We start from the raw sequence: 16,380 nt of genomic DNA, 5'->3' as shown, positions 1-16,380 counted from the left end.
TGCAGTCAAGCAACTTGAAAAGGGCTCTTGCCTTAGTTAATTTCTGTTCTTTATCATTCCATGTGTTCTCATATAAGTTAAATGATAGTATTTGGAATTAATCTATTCTATCTATAGTAGCAGCCTCATGTTAGTACCAGCAACATCACACTGAAAGCCCAAATTCGCCTTTTTAAGCATATACAAATAAAAATGCAAAATTACGAGAAATACAAGAAAAACCAAGAGCATAAAAATTCTGGGTAATGAGACACTTAGAGGGAAACAAATTTCAAAGAACCAAAAAAGGAGAATAAACAAAAAAAATAAACAAGAAAATTAAAACAATTACAATTAATAACCTTGGAACTATAAAAAACAAAAATATTATTTGACTTTATTTCTAAAATTTTTCTAGAATTTTATGTTGTTATTAATTTCCTTCAAGAAATTTATAGAATATGTACTTTTTTTGTTTTTGATTGACAGGGAAATTATGTCACGGGTCAAGGTAAATAATTTGTACAAATCTATGCTTCTACCTGTAAGCAGAGCTGAAACTTGAACTGAAAGACAATACCATACAGAACAGGAATGCTCAAGGAAAAGAAAAACATCTATCCATACATACATACACATATATACACACATATACCTGTTTACATGTATACACATATATACATGTATATATGTATATTAAAAAATACAAATAGGTGCCATGGCACATTCCTATAATCCCAGTAGCTCTAGAGGCTGAGACAGGAGGATTGGGAGTTCAAAGGCAGCTTCAGCAATGAGAAGGCACTAAACAACTCAGTGAGACCTGTGTCTAAAAAAATATATAAATTAGGGTTGAGGATGTGGCTCAGTGGTTGAGTACTCCTAAGTTCAATCCCTGGTACCCCCAAAAAATATAATAATTACAAATACTTGCTGAAATATTTAGACTATTAGCTAAACATATGAATTATAAAAATATAGGTTATATATGATAATAATGTTATGTTGTATGATGATAATATATTATGTAGACATAGAAATTTCCTAAATAATGAGTCTGTGAAATTGAAAATATAGAATTAATTATGAAAAAAATATTGAAGAAATCTTCCTATATTCAAAAGTGATAAGTTGTCCTAAATGTACTGAAATGGATAACTTAAAGTCATCCCTAGATATAACTTTGTTTAGTTTTAAAACATTATGTTACAAAAAATATTTTCTAGAAAAAAAGAATAGAAAATATCATTTCAAAAAGGATGAAAGTGACTAGCATTATTTATAATACTAAGAGCATCCTCTTTTCAGTGTTCCTCTATTTTCATAGTCAATGGATGGACACTTAGCTATGTAGTGAATAGCATGCACATTGTTAGGAAAATGCAAATGAATTTTGATGTTTTAGGTTTTAGATTTAATTATGAAGCAAGATCCAGAAAGTTGTTACTTCTCTAAAGCAGAATCTAACTATTAATTAGTATAAAGATATACCATAAATAATCTATAGAGAAGAACTCTATGGGAACACACACTAACATCTTTACTTTTCCTAGAAAAAGTGTTCAACAAAATTTTGTAAATAAATACATATTATATAAAACTTATATATACAATGAAGCATGAAGCAGTATAACCACATATGGTTAAGTAAATATTAATGTTTTGAGATGAGGTAGGAGAAAGTGAAGAGGTAAATCTATTGCATGCTTATCTATTATATGTGCTGATATGAAACTTTATGAAATATTCAAGCTTATTTCTAAAATTATGGATATAGTAATCCTTAAGATGTGTGTGGGCTAAGGGCGAAGAAGCACTTGCTTTTAAAAATAGGCTCTCATGGATTTTCTTTGTAAAAAGAACATTACTTCTTATAAAAAAATTTTTTGAATACATTTTTATCAAATCATAATCTCCAGTCTTTTGGTTTCAAGTGCACAATTACAATCATAGATCACATCTTTTTGATCAATGTAAATTAAGAATGTTAAGAGTAATAAGCTATTTGGTTTTTACTGTGAAAAACTTTTTAAATTCTGTTATATTTGATGTTTTTAAAAATTAATTTTTTCACAAAAAATGTGTAAGAGAAACAGAATCCAGTACTATAAATGTCAATCTTGCTTCTCACACTTCTTGAAAGTTCATTTAATCAGAAAAATACAGCTTGAATTTTTCACCTATTTTTTGTAAATTATTTATCCAAATAATCCAACTATTTTGTTTCAAGATCTACAGTAATTCTTTACCAACCGATCTGAAAGGTACCATTGACAAATAAATTTATCTTAATATCTGGATTATAATATATTTGATAACTTTTGAGTATTTATTTATTTATTTGAAAACATTATATAAATGACCAAATGTATTTCAAAAATATCAAGTTTCTTTGTCTCTAACACACAGGCACATTCAAAATAATTTAAGGCACTTGGAAATGAACACAAATGTAGTATGATTCAAGCACTGAAAACGTTCTAAGTACTTCCATATCTAAAACCACAATTTATTGTTGTAACAATATCATGAAGTAAATCGGATTATGGTTTGAACATTACAATTGAACAGTAAAGAGATTATATCAAATAGCGCTGTAATTGGTATTGACGTCAACCAGTCTGACTGCTTTCCAAAATGTGGAAGCTGTGACAATAATAAAAATAACTTCTACATCTGAGTGTTTTACATACATTATCTCACTTTATCTCACTAGTGCAGTGCTGTGTTGCAGTTTGTAAGCTGATGAAATACCTCCCAGAAATAAAGAGGAGAAGTAAGGTCAAAATAATCTCAGCAGGTTCTCTAAACCTGCATAACACTCTTGTGAATTTCTATGTTTCCTAAACTGTCATATATCTATTAATAGATTATTTATTTTGAATTTAAAGAGAAAAGTAAGTTAAAATTCCTTTTCCACAAGGCTGCCATGTGCCTTTACTGTTTGAAACAGGATTCTGCGTTAGCTCCAGCTAATGGCACCCATCACATAAGAACTTTGCATTTAAAAGTAACATATTCTAGAGAAAAAAAATAGCATTTAATGGGGAAAAGACTTCAGTAAAATGAACCATCCCAAAATCAGTTACATTATTTTACATTATTGTTTTGTGACTTATAATATATTGGCTTCTTTTAGAAAAGATTTCATCAATTTCAAGTCATTTGTTCAGCCTTGGAAATATAAGCATTTTGTGCCATTGTTTTCTAAAGGGCAGATCATGCCTTTTCTATTTGGTATAGTATTTTCAAAATGTCACAAAATGGCAGAGAGTAAAGAATCCTAGAGAACAAGAGAAACAAGTTTTACATATTTAATTACCAAAGAGACAGAAGAAAAAAAAATGTTCTTAAGGCTTTTCAAGTGTTTGTATCTAAAATAAGCATGACTTTTATTTATGCATATATTAAATAGAAAACAATCTCTTCATATTATACTTACAATATATATGATCAGATTTAGAAATATTTTCTGAATGAAATCATAGTTACAATGAAAATTGTTTCTAATTCTTGCTTCTCTATCCTTCTATCCCTTGATCCATTGAGAAAGATAAGGATGAAAGATGTAACCTAAAATTATAAAATGGAATTATCTGGGAAAATTTTATGCCTCTCTTCTTCTTGCTAAAAAAATATCTTTTTTCTCACCTGTGATCTCTGCTATTCTCATCCTTCGCAATAGAGTCTTGCAGCTTTATTGATGATATCCAAATTTTTAAGTCCATCTAGTATCCAGATACATCACACTGCCAAATACTGTTTAAATATCCTGTCACATATAACATATTTCAATGGCCCATAATGAGTCTTTTATTTCTATGCCTATTTCTCACACTTGTCTTGAAGTCAGGGGTCTGTTCCTGGAATAAGCAGTGACTTTAGAACTGAGATCCTTGAAGACATTCCTTCAGTTATTTCCATCACTTCCTTGTGTAATGAGTACATTTCATCTCAAATACTCATTTTCTTTTCTAACAGTCTACCAGTAAGTGCATATTTTTCCATCTCCTGGTTAGAATTTTGTACTATCCTGTTAATAGTGAATTTTAAATTTCTATAACACATACTTAATACCTTACAACTCACCACTGTTTTCCTTCCACATCTGAGCATATATTTTCTGGAATCAAATTTGAACTATGCCACAATAGTAATTACCTTTTCTCTCTAACTTTTACTGCTGCTCCTTTGTTACTTCACAAAGACCTTTGTCTGACCAAAAAAAAAAATTATCAAAAATCTGGTTCCAATAAAGTTCTTTTATCATTCTCTGCTTCACACACATACCTCAAAGACTATGGTCCTAATAAAATTCTCACCCATCATCAATTACACAACTTATTTTATGATTGTTTTTCACATGTGTCTTCCTTTGCCTAAAGTGGAATTTCTGCCACCTTCATCCAACAATTGTCTCATGTTTTATATTTACTTTTTAAAAATTCATTTACTCTTCCTATTGGTTTATCATAATATTATTTGAAATTATCATAGTATTATTTGAAATAAAAATATTTTGGATTTATACAGGAAGTGTCCAAGCTCATTGAAACATGATTTTTCCCCCTTAACTCATTTGTATCAATAGTGTACCACTGACAGTTTAAATAGAGAAGTAGAATCAGCAGAAGATAAGAATATAAAGGGTTCTGCTATGGCCGATGTATTTATGATTTTGGAGGCTAGCTAATGACCTCTGGAATATATAGAGAAAGAATCCCAGAATAGAAAGATGATGAGTAAGTTAAAAACCCCAGGGCACAGGCTGCTGCTTGTGTCCATAAGCAGTCAGATGTCACAACACTTGAGGTCTGTCACATCATGCTGACTTCTCTGAATGAAGTCCTCCTCACAATCTTCTCCTCTATGAAATCCTGTGTGAAGTCCGCTCTCATTTTGGATCCATTCTCCCTAGACTCCTGCTCCCTATGTGAGATGTCTCCCTGCATGGAAACCCCCTCCAAGGCCCCTTGATCATATTCAAAATCACCTCTGCACAGTGCATGTGTCTAGCTCATCATGGGAGCCATGCAGGTGCCATTTGCACTCTGCATGGGTCTTGCCATGCTGCTCACTGCCTCTGCAGCTTCTTTAGGCCCAGACATGGATAACTGACTTGCTCTGGCACACCTAATGGTTTTCATTCCAAATTATTAATTAATGGAAAGGGAAAGATGGAAAGAGGAAGTAATTTTATCAACTTGACAGCTAAATATTTTTGTATTTGTTGAGAGTTTCGCCAGATTCTCTTGAAGTTATTATATTCACCTTTAACAAAGCAATATTCACTTTCAAATATTATATTACTTTGTGAATAACGGAGGTACTACCCATTCTTTGTACTGTCATATATTTTAGTTTTGTATTAGAAATTTCGCAATACATTCTTTTCCTGCTTTAAACCGCTAGAAATTCTTTAAATAAAATAAACTAAAATTAATATATAATAAAATAGGCATTTCTTTGTTCCCACACCTTTACCCTTTCTAGTATTCATTCTATCCTATACCATATAGCATAACTTTCCCTTAACTGGAGACCCTTTCTCATTTTTTTCTAATGTAGATAGGCAGGCAGCAAATTATTTTTGCTTTTGATCTGAAAGCTATTTATTTGAGATTTGTAATTAAAATTTATTTTCTGGAATAAAAAAAATTGTCTTACATTTTCTTTTCTCCTTATCATTCATCACACAAAACCCTGACTGTTTACTAAGAAAATGTAAAGTGGAACAGAAACTTACTAGCCAGACCTCAAGCTCGGAAGGTACATTTGAAATTTAACCAAAATATTTTTGAGATTTATAAGAACTGTGTTTCTCATTAAGACCAACAAAGGTGCTTTATGAGGTCAAACTTTGTTCCTAACCTATAATTCCATTCTGGAAGAATTTCTCGGTGTTATTAAAAACTGAAGGAATAGGATTTATTGATTACACACACACACACACACACACACACACACATAAATAGGCGTGTGCGCAGGCGCACGCGTGTGTGTGTGTGTGTGTGTGTGTGTGTGTGTGTTAGAAATACTGGGGTGTCGCAGGAATCAAACATGTGCTCAGAAGTAGCTTTGCAAGGAAAATTTTATTTCTGCCAAAGATGTACAACTAAAGAAAATGCGGCAAGCAACCACACTTGGGCAGGTAGCCTGTCTATTTTTATCCCCTTCCCCTGGTAGGCGAAACTATGGGTTACAATCTAGGTAATTGGCTAATTTTAAAATTGGGGAGGGTAAAGAGAAAAGGTATAGTTTAAATGGCTATCATTTGACCTTACATCCCAATTTAGACTAAATACTAATTTTGAAAATAGACGACTGTATTTTCTATTTTTAGCATTTGCTACAGCATTTCTCCTTTTTTAAATTTTATTGATTTTAAAAAAAATAAATAACAGAAGAATGAATTACAATTCATAATACACATATAGAGGACAATTGTTCATATCTCTATTAATAAAGTATGTTCACACCAATTCATTTCTTCACACATGTACTTTGGATAATGATATCCATCACATTCAACCATTATTGCTAGCCCCCTGCCCCCTACCATCCCCTCCCACCCCTCTGCCTTATCTAGAGTTTATCTATTTCTCCCATGCTCCCCTCCCTACCCCATTATGAGTCAGTCACCTTATATCAGAGAAAACATTTTGCACTTGATTTTGGGGGGATTGACTAACTTACCATTATTTCCTTCAACTCTATCCATTTACCGGAAAATGGCATGATTTTATTCTCTTTTATTGCTGAGTAATATATCATTATGGATACATGCCACATTCTCAACTCAAGGTGGATCAAGGACCTAGGAATTAAACCAGAGTCACTGCATCTAATAGAAGAAAAGATAGACCCTAATCTTCATCATGTTGGATTAGGACCCAACTTCCTTAATAAGACTCCTATTGCACAAGAAATAACAGCAAGAATAAATAAATGGGATTGTTCAAACTAAAATGTTTCTTCTGAGCAAAAGAAACAATCTGTGAGGTGAATAGACAGCCTACAACATGGGAGTAAATTTTTACTCCTCACACATCAGATAGAGCACTAGTCTCTAGGGTATATGAAGAACTCAAAAAGCAAAACACCAAAAAAAAAAAAAATAAATAAATAACCAATCAATAAATGGGCCAAAGACCTGAACAGACACTTCTCAGAAAAAGATGTACAACCAATCAACAAATATAAAAAAAAAAATGGTCATCATCTCTAGCAATTAGAGAAATGCAAATCAAAACTACTCTAAGATTTCATCTCATCCTATCAGAATGGCAACTATTAAGAATACAAACAACAATAACTGTTGGTGAGGATGTGGGAGAAAAAGGTACACCCATACATTGCTGGTAAGACTGCAAGTTGTTGCAGCCAATATGGAAAGCAATATAGAAATTCCTTGGAAAACTGGAAATGGAACCACCACTTAACCCAGCTATCCCTCTCCTTGGTCTATACTCCAAGGACTTAAAAACATTTGCTACACCATTTTTGTATTCAAAAATCCTACTTCAACAACCTTTAGAAGAAAGAAAAAAAAAGATTTACAAAGCTCTAGTTCATTTTATTTCAATATCCAGATGGGCTTGTGAATGTGTCACTAGATGAACAATAAAATTATAGTACTATTCAGAAAAATAATAGTACTATTTAGTCTGCAAAAGAGAAGGCTCTGGGTATCATAACAAGTTTATTCTTTCTTAATGTTTTTATTAGTTCATTGTAATTATACATAATATTGGGATTCATTTTTATATAATCATATATATATATATATGGAATATAATTTGCTCCATATCGGTCTCTAATGCTTCCTCTTTCCTTCTCCTCCTCTCTCACCCTATTCTCCTTTCTCTGGTAAACTGGTCTTCCTGCCATTTATTTATTCATTTTTAACTGATGTTTTATAGATATACATAAAGATAAAATTGCAATTACTTTTTAATATATGTAAAGTTATTAAATGGTAATAAGATATTCACCAGCAAATTTCCATTTCTTGTAGTGAATACAGAAAATTTAGAGCTTTTTAAAGTTTAGGAAACTTATGTATTATTACATAATAATGGAGAAAAATTTACTAAGGAAGAAAAATATTCTTAAAGTAAATGCCTTTGAAATGGAATGGACTAATATATTTTTCCTTCTGGAGGCACACATTACAAAAGTGTTTCAGAAAAATCACTGTTTGATTAGGTGTTCATAAGAAATATGCTTTAAATTCTTTGTGTTCAATTCTAACCATCATGAAAAGGACAATTAATGTACTGTGTGCAAAAAAGATGAATGCAACTAAAACTGCATGTGTTACTGCTACATATAACTGAGAGATATTTTTTTTTTGATTTGCAAATGGGTATATGTCCAAATGACAAAAAGCAATATTTTAAATACTATGATTTGCTAAATAATATTTTTCCAGTCTTTAGTAGCAACCAACACCTGTAAAAGAGGCTTCTGAGACTTTATTTTTACTTGGAGTGTTGTTCTTCAAATTTAAATGTGAAAAACATATATGGAAGATTTAAATATGATGCAGTGTTTTTACAAATATTGTATTCCATGAATTTCAAAATCTGTCCATGGATAATAGAAAAACTAATATTCAACTTTATACATAATCTTGAAAGTTTAGTGGAAAAATGCAAAAATGCATATTAGTTATTTTTATAACAATATACAATTGTTTGTATAAAATTGAAATACCTACAAAACTAAGATTATTTATACAAAAAACAAAATGAATACTCTTATAGAAAAGTAGTATTTGAAAAGAAGAACATAATTTGTCATGGATTTGAAGCAATTCAATTAGCTCACTAAATCTGAATTTTAAATCATAAATGAACAGAGGAAATATTGCCTTACAATAGGAATATATGTAACAATAATGTAAAATATTTTAAAATCAGTAGTTATGCATAGGTTAGTACAAAATATCATTATTATTAATGGCTTGCTTTCCACTGTGTATTTTCATTTATTATTGAATAAATATAATTTAAAAGGAAAAAAAATAAAGTTAAGTGTAGAATGAAATATAAAAATATAGAAGGGACAGGGAAAATATCTCAGTTGGTAGAAGGATGTTTTTTAAAAAAATAATGAAAACATAGATATGGGACATTAGTTGACATTTAAAGGAAAAAATAGAAAATATTTACTTTTTATCTCAAACATTTAGAAATTGATCTTATATAACATAAGTATATTTAAAAATGTTACTACTGAAAATATAAAACATTTTAAAATAACTAAAATTTTATCTATGGCAAATATTTAAAATTCAATATTTTACCATGTTCCTGTATCACATTTATAAAATAGATACGAAAATAATTTTTGGTTTTGATTTAATAAAATTAACCTAGTTCATTAAATTAAAAATAAAGGTATAAATAAGTAAAATACATACTGGCATATTTGCAACACATATAAAATATTCAACATCAATTGTTTATTTAAAACTTCATACAAACTCAATTTAAAATTATGTCCCTCTTGATGAGCTAAGTTGCCTATCTTTTACCTATTTCACAATTTGAATCTGAGGCACTCTTATGTGGAGATTGTAATAGTCTCCAAAAGTGTACTTATATAAAAATATGAGTTCAAGACTCTATAAACACTTCACTTTAAATAAAAGGAAAAGGAATGAGTGTTCATGTGGGCTTTTAGGCTAGGTTAGTCTTGCACAGTCTGAGAAAGCTTCTGGACTGGTAAAATATAGACTCCTGGTCAATAGCCAAAATGAATTATCTTCAGAAGAAGGTAAATATAGATTATACTTCAACTTAGTTCCAGAAATTATTTTTTCAAGTAAAAGACTGATATAACATCAAAAATAAGCATAGACACAAGGAAATAAAATCCACCTTTATAAGAGCAAGCGGAAATAGTCCTGCCTTAGCTTCCATTTTGGAATCATCACACACAAAATTTAGAAGAATTATGTTAACAAATTATAAATAAATAAAAATAATGTAGAAAATATATTCAAGAAAGCATACAAAATATTTTATAGATGATAGTTTTAACTACTTGAAAGAAAAATGTAACTGAAATTAAGAACACAAGGCTGATGATTGATAATAGTTTGAAAAGAAGAAAGAATTAATTAAATATGACCTTAAAGACTATGACCACTTAGAAACAATATTCTTAGAAAATAGTGATAATCTTCTTTGGTATCCTGTTATGAATGTATTTGTTTATCTTTGTATATGTGCCATTCACAAAAATTTATATACTAAGTATAAATTTTATATAGTAATCTTTAAACATCTAAGAGAATTTTTTCCAAATATACCATGCATGTAAGTTAAAAAAAAAACTTTCAAGCAGCTATAAACTGGAGATTATAGCTTAACTTAGGAAGCAAGAAACCTAAGAAAATATATTGAATATGCACATCACTGGTCCTTGTTTTCCTTGTCAAAATGCATGATTCTATGGTGGAAGAAGTTATATAAATACTGAGATGTAGAATTCAACTAATGAGTAGTCTTGTGCTTCTGATCAATTTTGTAAAGAAGAATTTAGACATGCTGTATATCTGGGGATCCCAGACATACAACAATTTCCAGATATATTCAGCTATAAATTATGTTTGTTAACAATTATAGACATATTGTCTTCCTTCTGATTTGTCAGAGAAGTTTTGTGACTATTAATTTGTTGGGTCATAAATGATAATTGTCATTGTCAAAGGTGTTATGATTCAAAGGCATCATATTCTATATTTGTGAGGGTTTTTTTTACAGTAGAAAGGATATTTTATAACACATATCATGAGTATATTTTTTATTTCCTCTCCTCATGTCTTCTTCTTCCACCAATGTTTCTGTAAAAAAACAGGCTGTGATCACAATGTATTGGTGACTTGCATGTTATAAAATAAACCATATTCCTCAATACTTATTTATAAGCCTAGAATGTAATTTGTCTTAACATTATGGACATTTTAGAAAAACTTCATTCAAAATGTTTGTTGATTATCCTGTTTCTCAAAAGTAAAAATAAAATATTGAGCTCCTTGAAATAACCAATTTGAATATTTTAAAAATTTACAATTACTTTATTTCCTGATGGTACCAATATGTGTACTGGAGACTAACCATCCCAGCATTTTTAGATAGGCATTTTACTTAAGTTTCTGAGAATTTATGAAATAATACAAATCTGACCACTTTCATAGTTTTGGGGGAAATGATATATTTTTTTTTTGTTTTTTCTATGAAGAATCTAATTAAATAGAAATTTTAAGTAATAAAAATTCTGATCCTTATTTGATTCCTAAACAGAAAATCATGAGAAGATAATAAGAATAGCCACTGTTCTGCAGTCGCTAATTGACACGGGATTATTGCACTAAAAGGGAATTGTGTAGTTCCTTAGAGGTATGCTTGTATGTATGCATGTACACATGTACTTGTAGGTGCTCACACAAATGCAGATAAAAGAAGCAAGAAGGGGAGAAAGGGATGGACAGATTTTGAATAGAGAAGTTTGATTAATCAAAATGTTAAAACGTAGTATTCTGTAACTAGCTCTACAAGGGTGATATTTTCTGTTTGTAACATCTTCGCTTAAAAATAATAATCAATTTGGAAAGTATCAGCATCATAAGCAAATTAGTATATAATATAGATTTTTCCATAATTCTTTACTGATGCTCATTAATTATACAGAATAGTGGGTTTAATGGTGACATATTCATAAACTCATATAACAAGATTTAATGAATGTTACTCCCCAATTTCTCCCTTTCTTCCTCCCCTCCTTGATGCTCTTTCTCTACCCTAATAGTTGCTCTTCTGTTTTCATGACATCCTTTTCTTTTTTCTTTTCTTTCCTTTTTTGTTCCCATCTAGCATCCGCATGAAAGAGAAAATACATAATGCTTGGCTTTTTGTCTGTCTTATTTTGCTAAAGGTAATAATGCCCAATTTCATCCATTTTTCTGCAAATGACATAACTTCATTCTTCTTTATGACATGGTTTGTGTATATGTTACATTTTCTTTATCCATTCACCTGCTTGAAAATATCTAGACTGATTCCATAATTTCACTTTTGTGAATTGTGCTACAACAAACATGCATGTAAGTACTCTGACTTAATTCTTCAGAATAAATGCTAAATAATGTTTTAGATGGATCAGATAGTAGCTTTAAACAGACTAACTGAGGCCATTTACTATGCAGTCAAAGTTGCTATATGTGGCTCAGGAAGGCAATGAGCTCAAGTGCCTTCCCCAATATACTTCCAAGGACAAAGTTAAAATGAAATTGAAATGACACTGCAAAGAGGGTAGTCAGATTTCAGGAAATATTTCTCACTGAACAAAGCTATTGACATTCCCTCTTTATGGAGCTTCATAAAGCTTCAGTATAAGAAAGACAGATTACACTAGTTTCAGAGAATAATTATCATAGTGAGCAATCTGAGAACACTTTATGGCAGTTGAGATCAAATGAGACACTTATGCCAAGTCAGAACTGTAATATAAACTACATTTATGAAACAGTACAGAGTTGCTTTTTTAAAAACATTCTTATTATTATTTTAGTTAGATGGACCTGGGAACTGTTAACAAAACAATCTATTATAGCTCTGTATTGAAACAAGTATTAAGAGTATGAGTTGCAAGTCAGATTGTAGCTTTTGAAACTCAGTATCCAGCTAGGTGTTCTTACAAGGTCATTCGCCTACTTTGTTCCTCTTAAATTCCATTGCAAATGTGAAAATTAAATAAATCATATAAACTGCTTAAAATATAACTTGACATATCGTAAATACTGAATGATTTTGTCCATATGCTGTATAGCTAAATTTACTCATCATTATACTAGTACTTTTATATAAAATAGTTAATACTATACTATTTTAAATCATGTAGGTTAAGCACTATTATAATATCCAGTGAAATTACAGGAATACAAAGAAAGTGAGTCAATTCATGTGACTCATTCAAATCATACAGCTAAAAAGTGTCAAAGCTAGGGGGCTGGGGCTGTGGCTCAGTTCCAGAGCACTTGCCTAGCATGTGTGAGGCCCTGGGTTCAATTATCAGCACCACATATAAATAAATAAAATAAAGGTCCATTGACAACTAAGAAAATATTTTTTTTAAAAGTGTCAAAGCTAGGAATTGGAGTCACAGCTTGACTTGTATTTTTGTATATTTAGATTTAAATACTTCACCATACTATATGTTATTTTGAGAAATATAAAGACTAGATAATGAATGCATTGATAGATGATAGATGATGGATGGATGGATGGATAGATAGATATTCAGGCAGGCAGGCATATGGGACAAAGAGTAAGAGAAAAAAGAAGTTGAGGAAAGAAAAACAATATTGTAGAATTCACACTATTCCTGCAACTAGCAGTCTATTCTCTTCCCATAAATTTAAAGATCTTACCTACAGAAGCATATTTTCACACTGCAAAAAAATTATGGAGAGTTGTATTTTACTTTTTGTAGCCCTAACTAATAATTTTATTTCCCTTCCTTTGTAGTTCATAGTGACGTTTTTGGTTATTTGGCTAAGAGTAACTAGAAATGCACTGACATCACCATTAAATTACTGTGACAGTGCTTGTAGATTAATACAATGTCTTTCCCCCAAGGACATGATTTTGAAACTCTTAACACCAGGAATTAAAAGCTAAGACTTCTGTATAATTTATAAGAGAAAATATAAAAGGTAACTGCGTGAACTCCCTTGGTATTAAAAAATGGCATTATCACTTTGGTTAAAAATTCTGATAGAGTTATCAGAATAAAAAAATGAATAAAGAGAAATTGATTTCTGTTCCAATTGATGATACTCAAATTATATTACAATAATAGGCATGAATAAAATTGAAACTTTTATTTATGTTTTCATTTATGTTTCCTATATTTTGGGGGGAAGACAGCCAACATCTCATAGCGGGCTTTTTCTACCCAGAGGAATCCAAGCCACCTGAAATAGCAAACATAAATCTTAATGACTGAAGTAAATAAGCCACCCTAAATCTTAATATCTCAAATAATTAACAAATAATAAAACACAAACACTCAGAAATACATTTACAAAAGTGTAGCTCCTGATAGAACTAGTTCACATGGGGTTGAACTAGACAAAGACACATGGATACTGTAATTTATTTAAGGGGGTACATGGAAGGCAGGGGTAAGGTTTCAAGGACAGAGTCTTGCTTTATGATGTATTGCAGTCATCAGGTTGATTAACATCTTGGCAGGTTACACCCATCTCAGTTCCTGTGTGGGATCTTAGGCAGAGCTTGAGGGAAAAGTTCACCTGCATTAATGAACTTTCACTGTACAGAGTGCTCCAAGGTGTTCCCAGTGCCAGATTTATCCCTTCAGGAGGCTACTCTGCGCAGCATAGTCTAGCACAGCCCATAGATGTCTAGTGACACCTATATTGATGAGTAGTCTTTTGGAATATTCCAATAGAGAAGAAATTTCCAAGAGTAAACAATAAAGAAGTTATCAAACTAGTACTAAATTTTTTAATGAATAAATGAATCATTAGATCTTTAATACAGTTATTCATTAACATAATCTGAATATCTTGTCTTAAAATTTGACTTACTGTCATCTTACAATCTTGAAAACATGTACGTCATATAAATTTTATGTTCAAGGCATTCCTAGAATATAATAGGGACAATTCCAAAGTTAATCACAAACACAGCTATTGTGATTGTTGATTCATTTTGTTGTAGGTTTTTGTTTGTTTGTTTGGACATCCCAAGTATATGCATGTTTGGCTGAAATAATGAATAACACAGAATAGTATATATTTAAACAAGTTATACACTTATTCTATTTCATTTATTTGTCTATTTACCTATAGGTTAGGGTCTGTAAACAAGGCAAGAGGGCGCCTGGCATTTTGCCAGAGGGAGTGTTTTGTGAAGTGACGCCAGCGAGCCATTAAGTGTGGAGATTCCTTATTGGTTGACTGATGTATCTAGTTTTTTTTAATTAAGATAAGCTGTGTGGAATGTATATATACCCCTCCTGTCCTACAATAAACGGCTCCCACTCCTGCTGTATCAATCTACACAAGTTGCTTGTCACCCCCCACCCCCTGGTTATTTTGCCCAGCCAGCGGGGCTGCAGCACCTATCAATCTTCTACCTATATATCTTTTAATATACTTGCTTTGGATTGGCAAGTTTGTAATACAGAAAATAATATATGACACAATTTAACATAGCTTTAAAAAATATCCAAAAAAATACCTATAAAAGACATTCTTTCTTGTTTGACAGGAAACAGATAGATACAAGAATGTTCAAGGGAACTATGTTTAGATTAGGTAAAAAGTGAAAAACATTAAGATACCAACTTCTAGGAGAGTGGAAGTTTAAGCTATGATGTATTCTATATTATATATCAGTTATTATAAATGAAAGTAGCAGAATAAATCTTAAAAGTATATTATTGTTTTTACATATATTGGCCTTTTTAATTTAAAGGCTAAACTAATTTAAAACATACACTTTGTAAGTTTATATGTGAATGCCATAAATTGTAGTTTTTTGAACAAACAAAATAAGAGAATCACTACTATTACCTTTGGATAATGGTTTTATCAAAGTTTGGGTGGGATGAAGAAACATATAGTAGAATATTCCCCTTTTACTCCTAAGGATCTAGGGCCTTGTCTTGTGTATGTGTGCATGTATACACAGTAGTTTTATGTCTTCTCATTACATTATTAAAATAGTTAACTAAGAAGAAGATTATTCATAGATAGATGATGAGAGAGTTTTTAATAGAGGTGATAATTCATTTCTTTGAACTCCCAATATACACATACATACAATGACCAAAGACACAACTATACACTCAATACCAGTAGATACTAAGAACAAATTCAAAACAAATGTGAGCCAATAACATCAAATGTGATTTATCATTATGGGAACTGTTAATATAGTACAAAATACTTAAATATTGTGTTTGACAAAAAAAAAATCAATTCTGAATTGAAAAATGTTCTGGACCGTGTCTCACATTGAGACTATTAAAATAAAAATTTATTTTAGCCCCTTTTTAAAAATAGATATTCAAAAGCTCCTCTTGTCTCCAGAATGTTACATTAATAATCCATTTTAATGCAAGCTGTATTGGTCAGATTCAATACAGTGTATCAATGATTTTGGCACTAGCAGTTTTAACTGGTCTGTTTATGTTATTTCCATTAAAAAGATGTGCTGAACTTGACAAATAGACCTTCATTTTTAAGGCATTTTTTTAATCAAGTGTATCACCCTGAAATATTCAATTCTCTCTCATGGGAGCAATTAGGTTGCATGGCCTTTCTTAGACATGCAGTACATAACTTGCTTCAAACATATG

This window comes from Urocitellus parryii, chromosome 2, assembly GCF_045843805.1.
Source record: "Urocitellus parryii isolate mUroPar1 chromosome 2, mUroPar1.hap1, whole genome shotgun sequence".
NCBI lineage: Eukaryota > Metazoa > Chordata > Mammalia > Rodentia > Sciuridae > Urocitellus > Urocitellus parryii.
Note: the sequence above shows the minus strand (reverse complement) of the source record.